Source organism: Pleurodeles waltl, chromosome 4_1, assembly GCF_031143425.1.
Source record: "Pleurodeles waltl isolate 20211129_DDA chromosome 4_1, aPleWal1.hap1.20221129, whole genome shotgun sequence".
Classification (NCBI taxonomy): domain Eukaryota; kingdom Metazoa; phylum Chordata; class Amphibia; order Caudata; family Salamandridae; genus Pleurodeles; species Pleurodeles waltl.
Window position 1 is genome coordinate 1,009,244,326 of NC_090442.1, and position 12,627 is coordinate 1,009,256,952.

General features: G+C 48.2%; 1 protein-coding gene across 5 annotated transcripts in view; it reads right to left on the reverse strand.

The window, feature by feature from the left end:
• KMT2E (lysine methyltransferase 2E (inactive)) overlaps positions 1-12,627 on the reverse strand; it is a 1,466,695-nt gene that overhangs the window by 1,147,574 nt on the left and 306,494 nt on the right. The gene's annotated exons all lie outside the window — the stretch shown is intronic.

A 12,627-nucleotide genomic window follows, 5' to 3' on the forward strand; every position in this document is an offset into this window, starting at 1 on the left:
ACTTATAAGTCCCTAGTAAAGTGCACTATATGTGCTGAGGGCATGTAAATTAAATGCTACTTGTGGGCCCGTACCACTGATTGCACCACTCACTTAAGTTGTTCTTTAAAACCTATCCCAGGGCTGCCACTGCAGCCGGAAGGCAGTGTTACACTGCTATATACACCTGACAATTATAACCCCTTGCCAAGTCGTAATATCACCTTTTATTACATATAAGTCAACCCTAATACAGGCCCTATGTAGCCCAAAGTTCACAGTGCTACGTAATTAAAAGGCAGGAAATATATGTAAGAAGCTGGCTCTGTATATACTATATCAAAATGAGATCTAGTGTGAACAGAGTCCAGGGGTTCCCCAGATGCTTAACTGAGGCTAAAGTAGATAAGGATAAGTTACTTACCTGTAAATCCTAGTTCTCTTCCAGGGGTATCCTCATCAAAGTCATAAACATTGAATATTCCCGCCCTTGTGCGGGGACCCCGGAGCATATATCAAATACACACATATCATACATGTGTAATAAACAATCATGCAGGCTATCATGTTAAAAACAGGCTAAAAATGCTTTATTTCTATGAAGTTTTTTTTTTTATTTTTTAAATACTACAATAGAGCATAAATATGTACCCAAGCTCCTAAAACTAGGCTTAGTGAAGTGAGCAGTAGCAAACTCTAGAGAAAAAATAGAAAAAACTGCATTGAAAAACACTGAAGCATTCTTAGCCAATACGCTGCATGCAGGTTAACACAGGAGAACCATAAAAACTTTGGCACCGTGCCTTTAAGACCCTGAGCACCTCCAGTATCCCACCATGCCTCAGGGGTGAAGGAAAGGTGACAGTTGGTTCACAGTTAGATCAGTTCTTTTAACGGTGACAATTTGTATAACTGATTCAAGACACAGTCTGTCCTGCACTTCTAGGAGACGTGCGTCCGGGGAGGAGGGTGGGTTGTTTATGACTTTGATGAGGATACCCCTGGAAGAGAACTAGGATTTACAGGTAAGTAACTTATCCTTCTCTTCCAGGGGATCCTCATCAATAGTCATAAACATTGAATAGATTAGCAAGCCCATCCCCAAACCCAGCGGACTGTCCGATAGAAGTGCAGGAAATAGATATGTCTTACCCAAATAGATTTCTTAGAGAGGCCTGCCCCACTTGGGCATCCGCTCTAGCATCTGAGTCCAAACAATAATGTCTTGTAAACGTATGGACAGACTTCCACGTAGCAGCCTTACAAATCTCAGATATAGGAATATTGTTAAGGAGAGCAGCAGTAGCCGCTTTACCCCTTGTGGAATGCGCTCTAGGCCGCGCTAGCAATTGTCTATTAGCTAGCTGGTAAGTATTAACAATGCAAGAAACTATCCATCTAGAAATTGTTCGCTTAGATGCTGCCTCTCCTGTCCTTAAATGACCATAGTTCACAAACAAGCGGTTAGAATGTCTAATCGATTTTGTCCAGATAAAATTTCAACACTCTTTTCAAGTCTAATGAGTGTAATGCTTTCTCTGCCGGAGTCTCCGGATTGGGAAAGAACGTCGGTAAAGTTATGGTCTGATTAATATGGAACTCTGAGACCACCTTCGGAAGGAAAGATGGGTGAGTTCGTAGAACCACTCTATTGTCATGAAAAACCGTGTACGGTTCTTTCGCAGACAAGGCCTGGATTTCACTGACCCTCCTTGCTGAAGTAATGGCCACTAGGAAAGCCGTCTTCCACGTAAGGTGTTGTAAAGAGGCCTTGTGGATAGGCTCGAAAGGAGGGCCCATAAGTTTTGCCAGGACTATGTTCAGTTCCCATGGAGGAGAAGGCCTCCGAATTGGCGGAAAAACTTTTCTTCAAACCTTCCAAGAAATCCTTTACTACAGGTTTTGTAAAGAAGGATTCCTGAGAAGGCGATTTGCGATAGGCAGTAATAGCAGACAAATGTACCTTAATAGATGATACCTGCAGACCGGACTTCGCTAGATGAAGCAAATAGGACAGTATGACATCCTCCTGCGCCCGTATGGGATTATGTCCTTGTTGACAGCACCATATGTAGAATCTCTTCCACTTAAAAGCGTAGGAACGCCGCGTGGAAGGTCGTTTGGACTCTTTCAAGATGCTCATGCACTCCTGCGAGAGTCCTAGGTGCCCATACTGCAGGAATTCAGGAGCCATGCTGTTAAGCTCAGAGAGGGTAGGTTGGGATGTAGAATCCTGCCCTCCATTCTGCTCAGAAGATCCGGTCTGCACGGCAGCCTCCTGTGAGGTTCTTCCGACAGGTTGAGGAGATCCATGTACCAAAACTGTCGGGGCCATTGCGGCGCTATAAGAATCATTCTGGTCCTGGATCTGTGAAGTTTGCTGATCACTGCCGGAATGAGGGGAATCGGCGGAAAAGCGTAAAGAAATGTCCCTGACCAGTCGATCAACAGGGCATTCCCCCGAGATCCCGGATGGTAGAACCTGGATGCGAAGTCTGGGCATTTCTTGTTTACTTCGTCTGCGAAGAGGTCCAGCTGAGGCCGACCCCATTGCGCAAAGATGTATTCTGCGACTTCGTCGTGTAGGACCCAATCGTGAACGTCCTCCAGGTGTCTGCTTAGAAAGTCTGCTTCCACGTTCTGCTGACCTGGCAGGTGAACTGCTTTAATTGACATTCCTCTGGCCAGGAGCCAATGCCATATCGTTTGGGACTCTCGCGATAGGGGTAGGGACCTCGTTCCCCCCTGTTTGTTCAAGTAATACATCGTGGTTGTATTGTCCGTCTGTATCAAGAGAGTTTTCCCCTGAATTAGAGGTATGAAAGACTTGAGAGCAAGGTGGACCGCTCTGAGTTCTAGCAGATTGATGTGGTACTGCTTTTCCTTGTCCGACCACAGACCCTGCGCTTGAAAAGGACCCAGATGAGCCCCCCATCCCTGAAGAGATGCATCCGTTACTAGGGTGTCGGATGGAAGCACCTGGTGAAACGGAGCACCCACTGACAGGTGAGGTCTGTGCATCCACCATCTCAATGATTGAAGTGCTACCTCCGGTAGCCGCACCTTGTCCTCCCAGCGACCTGTTCTTTGGCTCCAGTTGGTCTCCAACGCCTCTTGGAGGGGTCTCATGTGGAGTCTGGCATTTGGAACAATAAAAATGCACGATGCCATGGAGCCCAGTAGTGATGTCACCTGACGTGCCGTAGGTGCACTGGCTCTCAACAGGTCCTGGCACTTTTTGTTTATTGAGGATAGTCGTTCCTCCGAAGGATACACTTTTTGTAGTTCTGTGTTTATGATAGCTCCTAGGTAGTGAAGATTCTGCGTTGGAGTCAAGGTTGACTTCTGGTAATTTACCTGAAGACCTAGAGCTTCGCAAACTCCTAGTACAATGTCCCGGTGGCTTCTCGCCTGCTCCGGTGAAGAAGCCTTTAGTAGCCAGTCGTCTAGGTATGGATATATGTATATCCTTTGTCTTCGGAGATGTGCCGCCACCACTGCCATACATTTCGAGAAAACTCTTGGGGCAGACTTCAGGCCAAAAGGTAGAACCCTGAACTGGTAATGCTGTAACGCTACTCGGAAGCGCAGGAATTTTCGGTGTTTCGGAGCTATTGGGATGTGAAAATATGCATCCTGCAGATCGATGGAGCACATCCAGTCTCCCTGATGCAGTTGAGGGAAAATCTGGTGAAGCGCTAGCGTTCTGAACTTCTGCTTCCTTATGTATTTGTTTAGCAGCCGTAGATCCAGGATTGGCCTGAAAACTCCCTCTCGACCCTTCTTTGCCACTAGAAAGTAACGGGAGTATACCCCCTGTCCTCTTCGTGCGGGTGGAACCTTTTCTATGGCATTTTTTCTCAGGAGGGCGAGAGCCTCCTTGCGTAGCAAGCTGAGATGGATTGTCTTTGGTTGGTGGCAAGCGTGGTGGAGGCTGTTTGAAAAGAAGAGAATAGCCATGTTCGACAATGTTGAGCACCCATTTGTCTCTTGTGATAGAGTGCCACTCGTGAAGATAAGCCGTAATACTTCCCCCCACCGGAGTGGTGTACAGTGTCGAGGGAAGCGAGATTTCATTGCTTAGTGGGAGCTTTCGGAGTGGATTGTTGAGGTCTGCTTGACCCTCGCTCCCTTGTGTTTCTTCGTTGAAAAAGAGGGCGTCCCTGTCGCTGCTGTGACCTTTGTGACCAATGAGGGGTTTGAACCCTCTGCTGGAAAGGGCGCCTATCATACGGCCTGTACCTCCTCCTGAAATCTTTCTTTCTTTCGAGGCCCACCGCCTTCAAGGTATCCACCTCTGTCTTCATGCGGGCCATCTCTTCATCTGCATGGGCACCGAATAGAGAGTTCCCGGCAAATGGCAGATTCAGGATGCGTTGTTGTGCTTCCTGTTTCAAGCCAGTGAGCCTCAGCCAGGAAGATCTCCTCGCACAGATACCATGTGCGTACCCATGAGCAGCCAAATCCGCCCCATCCGCTGCCGCGCTGATAACCTGGTTGGATACCAGGCATCCTTCCTGCAGTATCTCCTGGAAGTCTTGCCTGTCTTCTCTGGGCAACTTTTCTGTAAATCTACTGAGGGAATCCCACAGAGAACGATCGTACCTGCCCAGGAGCGCAGACGCACTGGAGACCTTCATTGCTGAAGCCGCCGTCCCGCATATCTTCCTCCCTAGAGAGTCTAGATGCCTGCTCTCCTTATCTGGGGGTACCGTGGATGAGGATGCCACTGAGTGGGTCTTACGGGCGGCAGCTATGATCACCGAGTCCGGTGGCGGATCCTTTCTAAGGAATAAAGGGTCCTGTTCTGGAGCCTTGTATTTTTTAAGGATCCTAGCCGGGGCAGACTTAAGCGAGGCTGGGGCCAGAAAAGTGTCCATGGTTGGCTGCAGCAAGCCAGGCACTAGAGGCAGCAACTTTTTCGACGCTGATCTCTGTTGTAGAGTCTCAAAGATGATCGATGAGGAGGTAGATGGTTCTGGAACGTCTATGTTAAGTTTCTGCGCTCCCCTTAGCAAAACCTCGTTGAATGTGGTAATATCATCCACCGGTGAGACTCTAGCAGGTGGTGAATCTGTAAGGGTGGGTGAGTAACGCCCGACAGAAGAACCTGATGAAGACCAAGAGGGTGATCTTCTCCTTGACCGGGACCTGGATCTCCGTTGAGAGCGAGATCTGCTGCGAGACGCTGTAGCCGAGCGTCTAGGCCTCGTGGTCGGTTGGCGAGGAGCTGAACGAGCCCGTTCTGCCCTGGCTGTCGGTGATGGCGTTCTTGGCAGGGAGGCAGTAGGCGAATACATTCGCGAATATTGCGAATCTGGGGAGGCCGCTGGTCTGTTGAGGCTCTCCAGCCATCTCGGAGATAGATTGATGGGCGAGACATGCCCAGATGATGCCGCTCTTGACCGAGAAGAGTCGCTCGGTATGGAGACCACTGGAGATGGCGACTTGTCTGGCGTGGGGCGATGTCCTGCTCCCTGCGGGACAGGTAAAACCTGCGTCGACGTCGACGGCTGTTTCGACGTCGAAGGCCCCCCAGCCGGTTGGTCCTGCCTCGACGTTGAGTGCCTTGACGTTGAGTGCCTTGACGTTGAACGACGTTCCTTGGACCTCGACCTGCTCGCCGTCGTGTGCCTCGACGTGGAGCGATGGGAGGTTGACGGCGGATGTTTCTCTTGCCGTCGTGGTGATCTTGACGCCGTGTGTCCTGACGTCGGGGGGCGCACAGCCTTTGGCGGCGACCGGGCACGCCGGTGATGGCTCGACGTCGATCGGCGGGTTGCCGTCGACGGAGACCTGCCCCTGCTCTGATGTCCCCTCGACGCCGTTTCCTTCAACGGCGGGTGTGTCGCCGTCGACGGCGATCTATGCCGGTGAGGCGGTGGTAGCGACGACGTCAACGGTGAACAAACAGGCACTTTCCTACCTGTCGACGTCGACCGGGCCATTCTCTCCTGAGAATGGCCTTCTGGCTGTCTGGGAAGTGAGGAAGACGATGTTCTTTTCCTCTCCTGAAGCCCATGAAGCCGGATCTTCTCTCTGTCTTTCAGAGTCCTCCTAGACATGTTCTTGCAGTATTTACAAGTGTCAGGGCAGTGACTCTGAGGCAGGCACACTATGCACAGAGAGTGGGGATCTGACTGGGCCTTCTTCTTCCCACAAGCAGGGCATTTGACAAAAAGAGAAGGCATTTTTCTGTCAGAAAAAACCTTCCTAGCTCAGACAAAGATGTTATTTGTCGAGTGAAAAGTGAAAAAACGCTTTTTTAAAGAATGTTTCTGAGGAAAACTCAGAAAAACTGAGAGCTCAATGCTCCAGGATCCTCTCAGAAGAAGCCGGAAAAAAGAACTGACCTAACTGTGAACCAACTGTCACCTTTCCTTCACCCCTGAGGCATGGTGGGATACTGGAGGTGCTCAGGGTCTTAAAGGCACGGTGCCAAAGTTTTTATGGTTCTCCTGTGTTAACCTGCATGCAGTCTATTGGCTAAGAATGCTTCAGTGTTTTTCAATGCAGTTTTTTCTATTTTTTCTCTTGAGTTTGCTACTGCTCACTTCACTAAGCCTAGTTTTAGGAGCTTGGGTACATATTTATGCTCTATTGTAGTATTTAAAAAATAAAAAAAAAAACTTCATAGAAATAAAGCATTTTTAGCCTGTTTTTAACATGATAGCCTGCATGATTGTTTATTACACATGTATGATATGTGTGTATTTGATATATGCTCCGGGGTCCCCGCACAAGGGCGGGAATATTCAATGTTTATGACTATTGATGAGGATCCCCTGGAAGAGAATACTAATTTTCTCTTTTGTGGTAGTGTGTCGAGCAGTTAGCCTTATCAGAGGGTAGTGCAAAGCATTTGTTGTATACACACAGTCAAGAAATGAGGCACACACTCAATAACTAACTCCAGGCCAATTGTTTTTATATATGAAAAATATATTTTATTACTTTATTACTAGAACAGAAGAACTTAGTTGCAGGTAAGTACAGTTGTAAGTAGGTATCAAGCATATGTATCAAATGTACTTTGTTTGGTTTTAGCAAATAATGCAGTTAACAAGTAAGTAGCAATTTTCTATTTCAAAAGTTGACAGTGCAATTTTCCATTGGAGTCCATGGAGTCCTAGGAGTGGGAAAGTATTAGTATGGTTAACAGATAAGTACACAACTTCAGTCTTCGGAGATTAGGATGTCCATAGGGCAAAGTTTAGGTTGACCCCAAAAGTGCACCACAAGCAACACAAGGCTAGGTGCAGAGGTCAAAGTTGGTGTTGGATTTGCAATGGAATCCTATGAGGACTGAGGGTAACAGATCTGCTTGCAGGTAAGTACATGCGTCTTCCGGGAGCAGACCTGGGGGGTGTAGGAGAGCACCAGAGGGGCCACAGGAAGGCACCAATCACACACCATCAGCAGCACAGGGGAGGCAGGGTGCAGGGTGCAAACACAAGGCTGGGTGTACAAAACATTTCAATAAGAGGACCCCAGGGGTCACAAAAGATGCTGCAGCCTAGGCTCAGAGGGGCAGTTCCGGAAAGCCACAGGCTGTACAAGGAGGAGGGCCGCCTGCTGAACGTCGCTGAACTGTGGGTTGGATTCCACAAGGTCTGGGGGCTGCGGGTGTAGGAGTACCTTTAGGCGTCGGAAATCTTCATCGGATTCTGTTGCGGTCAAAGGGGTACTCTGGTTTGAGGCTGCAGGCGTAGTGGCCAGGAGGGGTCAACCCAGGGTGGACACAAGGTCAGAACCACCTTGGGACCTGCTCTGGACCGGTGGGACACCTGGACACGGGCAGTGGGCATCGTGTGCAGAGTGGGCAGGACTCGCAAATCCGGGGGTGGGGGGGGGGGGTTCCGGAGTCCTTTTGGGAGTTTCTTGTGGATAGAGCTGCTGTCCTCTGGGGGTTTGTAGAGGTCGCTGGTCCTGCAGGATGCGCCACCTATTTGTAGCAGGGCTTCTGAAGCTGCAGACAGGCCGGTAGGGCTGGGACCAAGTCAGTTGGTGTCTTCAGTCTTCTCTGCTGGGGTTGGCTTAGCAGTACTTCTTCTTGAGGTCGCCAGGAATCTGGAGAGTAAGGTTCTGGGGAGCCCCTAAATACTAGATTTAGGGGTGTTACCGGGGTCAGTGGGCAGTAGCCAATGGTTCCTGTCCCGGAGGACAGCTACACCCTTCCTGTGCCTACTCCTTTTGGGGAGGGAGGCATATTCCAGACCCTATGGGTCCCTATCCTCCAACCAAAGATGGAGGATTCTGCAAGGAGGTCACTTCAGCTCTGAAAACATTAGGGGTGGTCCCAGCTGAAGTGGTCACTCCTCCTTGTTTTTCCTAATTTTCCTGCAAAACGTGCAGCCAAAAGTGGGACTTTATTTTTGGCACAGACATCTCCAGTAGCTAGAGTACTCAGGGGCACTGTAACAGGAGGCATGGGGCTTTGAGGCTCACTGCTAAGTGTTGCAGTTCCTGCAGGGGGTAGTTGTGAAGCACCTCCACCCAGAGCAGGCTTTGTTTCTGACTTCAGAGAGCACAAAGGCCCTCACTCCATGAGGTCAGAAGCTTGTCTTTTAGTGGCAGATTGGCACAGACAGGTCAGTCCTGCACTAAAAGGTTGGGTAAAATACAGGGGGCATGTCTAAGGTGCCTTGTTTGTGCATTTTACAAGAAATCTAACACTGACATCAGTGTGGGGTTAGTGTGCTGAGACGTTTGATACCAAACTTCCCAGTCTTCAGTGAAGCCATTGTGAAGCTGTGGAGTATTTAATGACAAACTCCTAGCCCATGTATTCAAAATGGCCACACTGCACTTAGAATCTCTAAGGATGGACTTATACACTGTAGGGGCATATTTCTCATGAAGCTATGTGCTCACCTGTGGTATAGTGCACCCTGCCTTAGGGCTGTAAGGCCTGCTAGAGGGGTGATTTACCTATGCCATCAGCAGTGGTTTGTGGACATGGCACCCTGAGATGGATGCCATGTCGACTTTACTTTTTTCGCCCCACCAGCACACACAATCTGGAATGTCAGTGTGCATGTGTTTGGTGAGAGGTTCCTTAGGGTGGCACAATACATGCTGCCCTCCTTAGGAACCCTCCTTGGTCACAGAGCCCTTGGTACCACTGGTACCTTTTACAAGGGACTTAGCTGTGTGTCAGGGGTGTTCCAATTGTGGAAACTATGGTACAGTTTAGGGAAAGAACACTGGTGCTCGGGCCTAGTTAGCAGGATTCCAGCATACACTCTGTCAAGTTAGTATCAGATATCAGGCAAGCACAGCCCAGTTGCACCAAAATAGGCTGTGCCCTGTCTCCTCACAATAGCCAGCAGGACTTGTTGGGACTGTATCCAACCTGCGCTCCATGACGGTTGGCCTGAACTTTTGGATTTCACTTGGTTTACCCCGACCAGATACCCTGATTGCCGCTTTATGCTTATAGGCCCAATAACCAAGTTGAATGTCTAAAAGTTCATATCTCAACTTCTACGTTTTGTTTTTTTCTTGTTTTGGTCTTGTTTTGTTCATTAAATTAAGATATATTATGTAACTAGGAGTGGTATCTTTTTGTGTGGTGCTTTCTCTGTTTCACTGTTGGAAGTGTTTCAGAAATAGTTTGCACATTGCCTCTAGAGTTAAGCCAGACTGCTCTGTGCCAAACTACAAGGGGGTGAGGACAGGTTCACTTTTAGAATGTATCTAACTTACCCTGACTATGGCTGTGGTTCCTGCTTGGACAGGGTGCATACGTCTGTCAATCAGAAATCACAATTTCTAACACCCAGACTCTGCAGGGCGCAAATGTTTTGGTATGATGTGGGCTGGATCTATGGAGCGGTGTTGCTTCCTGCTCCTCCTTGTGCGATGCCAAAGTTGTGTCCACTTAATGCCCCCTCTCTCCCCTTTCGGCGAGTCAGGGCAGAGGGACCGGGGGTGAAGGAGTCAAGTCCATTTGCCATCAGGTGTGTGGAAGAAAGTGGGTACTATCCTTATAGATGACTTTAAGGTGGTCCGGGAACTATAACATATATTGGATTTGCAAGGCTCTCAGCATCTCCTTCACAGCCTGGAACGAGCGGTACTGCTGTTGGACTTTAAAGATGGAGTCTGGAAAAAGCAGGACTGGGGTCGACCCGCATAAGAGTTTTCGCTTTTTTCAGGCCTCTCGGAGGATAGTGTATCTATGAAGTTCAGAAGTCTTGATGTTATTGGCCATGGTGGGGCCCCTGGTGGTGGACGCAACACTAGAGGCCTGTGAGCATGCTCCACTACAAAGCAGGGTGACAGCTCCGTCACTGGGATCCATGACATGTCCGTTAGTAAGTGAACAGGTGGGTGAACAGGGTGGGAGCCCCCGCTCCCTTCGAAATTCTCACGATGCAGATGTTGTTTCTTCTCGAGCTGTCCTCTACGTCCTGCACTCTGGCTTCCAGCGTGCTCACCTTGAGCTGGAGGATGGACACTGCGGTCTGTTGTGTGTGGCCCTCTGCCTAAGTCTCCCCCTCCACTGTATTTTGCAGGCCTTGTCTCAGTAGCGACAAGTCCAGGCACAGTTCGCCTATCTTGCATTTGAGTGAACTTTGGGAGTCCTGGATGGCCTAGAGTGTAGGAGCCTTGTGGTCATGGCCATCTGATTTGTCTGCACCAGGAGTTAGCCTAGTGAATGTGTCAATTGTAGCCTGACTGGGCTGCACTGCCCCTTTATCCTTCCCCATTGCTGATGCATTTTGATGCACAGGTTGTGGCCATATGAACTCGCTCCCAACGCAAGGGACACACAAGTTCTCTCGTGAGCTCCTTTAGGGGCATGAGGAGTCCTCTGCTGTCAGCTTCACCTCTTGTGAGCGGCTTGTCCATTGCCAGAAAGCCGGCGGAGGGCCATTGTCCAGATCTCCTTTGCAGGATGTCTAGAGTCCTAGATGGGGGAAGGGGCGAGCACACACTGGAATCACCTCTGTTGAGTTTATCAGTTGATACTGGAAGGTGACAAACTTCCTGAGGGTGGTGACAGTAGTGAGCTTTGAGAATTCAGATACAATATATTCTCCAGTGTTAAGCTACACACACAGGTGCCAGGTGCTCTGCAGTAGAAGTGTCAGAGCGGTGGAGGCAGCCCACGGGGTATGGGCCGCTTAATCTAGATAGTGCGACTTAAGAAAGGCTCCTTCTTCAGGGCCTCTCTGCTCGACACCGACCTGTCTGAGCAGGCCCTCTGCAGTCCAGGTTGTCTTGATCAAGTAATTTATATTTTTCATCAGTCTGGAAGGTCAGCTTTCACAGAAACTGATGCTAGAAACAGTTGCATGGCGGGTTCCAAAATACCTGGAACCAAGAGCAACAAAGGTTTTAAAGAAGTCCTATGGTAAAGAGTTTTTTAAAAAAACATCAATGTCGGGATAGGGATGTTGATCTTAGTAGCTTCTCTTACCAAGACTTCATCGAGGGTATTTATGCTGTCTATTGGTGATACTCTCGCTGGTGGAGTATCCACAAGTGTCGAAGAGTAATCTCTAATACAGCAATGCATAGAGTGTGACGTTTATGGGGAAAAGTGTTGCCTAGTAAAGGTTCTGCCTAAAGATGATCTTCCATTACAACGTCTGTGGCATCTTGACAGGGATCTAGATCTTCTAGGGGATCTAGATCTTTTTTTAAATCTAGCATGTTCCTTTCTCCATGGAGTTTCTTTATACCTAGATGAAACCTGTGGGACCACTGGTCACTTTGGTTGCTGTGGCAAAACAGGTGTAGCTGGTGGCACTGATGAAAAGTGCGGAAACAGACCGCCGGGTGAAGAACTAAGGAACAGACTGACCACCGGTACCACATTCCTTGTAGGCGAGTACACCCTGGAGTACTCTGAATCTAAGGAGCTTGGCAATGTCCTTCTCTTAAGGTGATGGAGTGGTATGTCTCTGCGACAGAAGAAGAAGATGTGTTTTTGTCAATGGTAATGGTCTTGACATTGATGGTGGTTTCAAAATTGACTTGCTGTGTCTTCTTGAGATTGCATTACCATGTTTCAACGCAAACTTGTGGCGACAGTACCATTTTTTTTACTCTGGTTTAAGGCACTATAAACTAATATAAATCTCAAAGGTTAAGGTATTTTTCTCCTACTACGGGCCAGAGAAGCAGAGAGACAGGATGAGAGGAATTGCACCTTGTACTTGAGAGGGTAGAAATGACAGGGAAAATAACATGCACCACAAATAAATAAAAAGACTACAAATAATCTTTCTCAAACCTCAGTTTTCATGCTGCCTGCATCTCAAACTGGAAAGTTCAAGTTGAAGATTTTTTCACAGAAACAGCAGAGATCATGAGGATTCCCTTTTGCTCAAACAGAAGTTAAAAATAGAAAAACAAAAACACAAAAAGGGAAGCGTCTGTGAAGAGACGAGTTCAGGGCCTCTCCACCTTGGACCATATGCTTAGATGGAGAGTCTGTACAAAAGGTAAAGTTAATTCAGTATTTTTAGAACAGCTATTTTAACACGAGGGTTCTAGGCCCGGCAGGAAGAAATAATTCAAGGAAGTGAATTAATGAAAGATCCAATTCTTGAGAACCACCTTTTGACAATAGTACATTACATTAAAGATAGCCTGAACACAAATGTGCCACAACAGGTACTTTTTTCAATATGT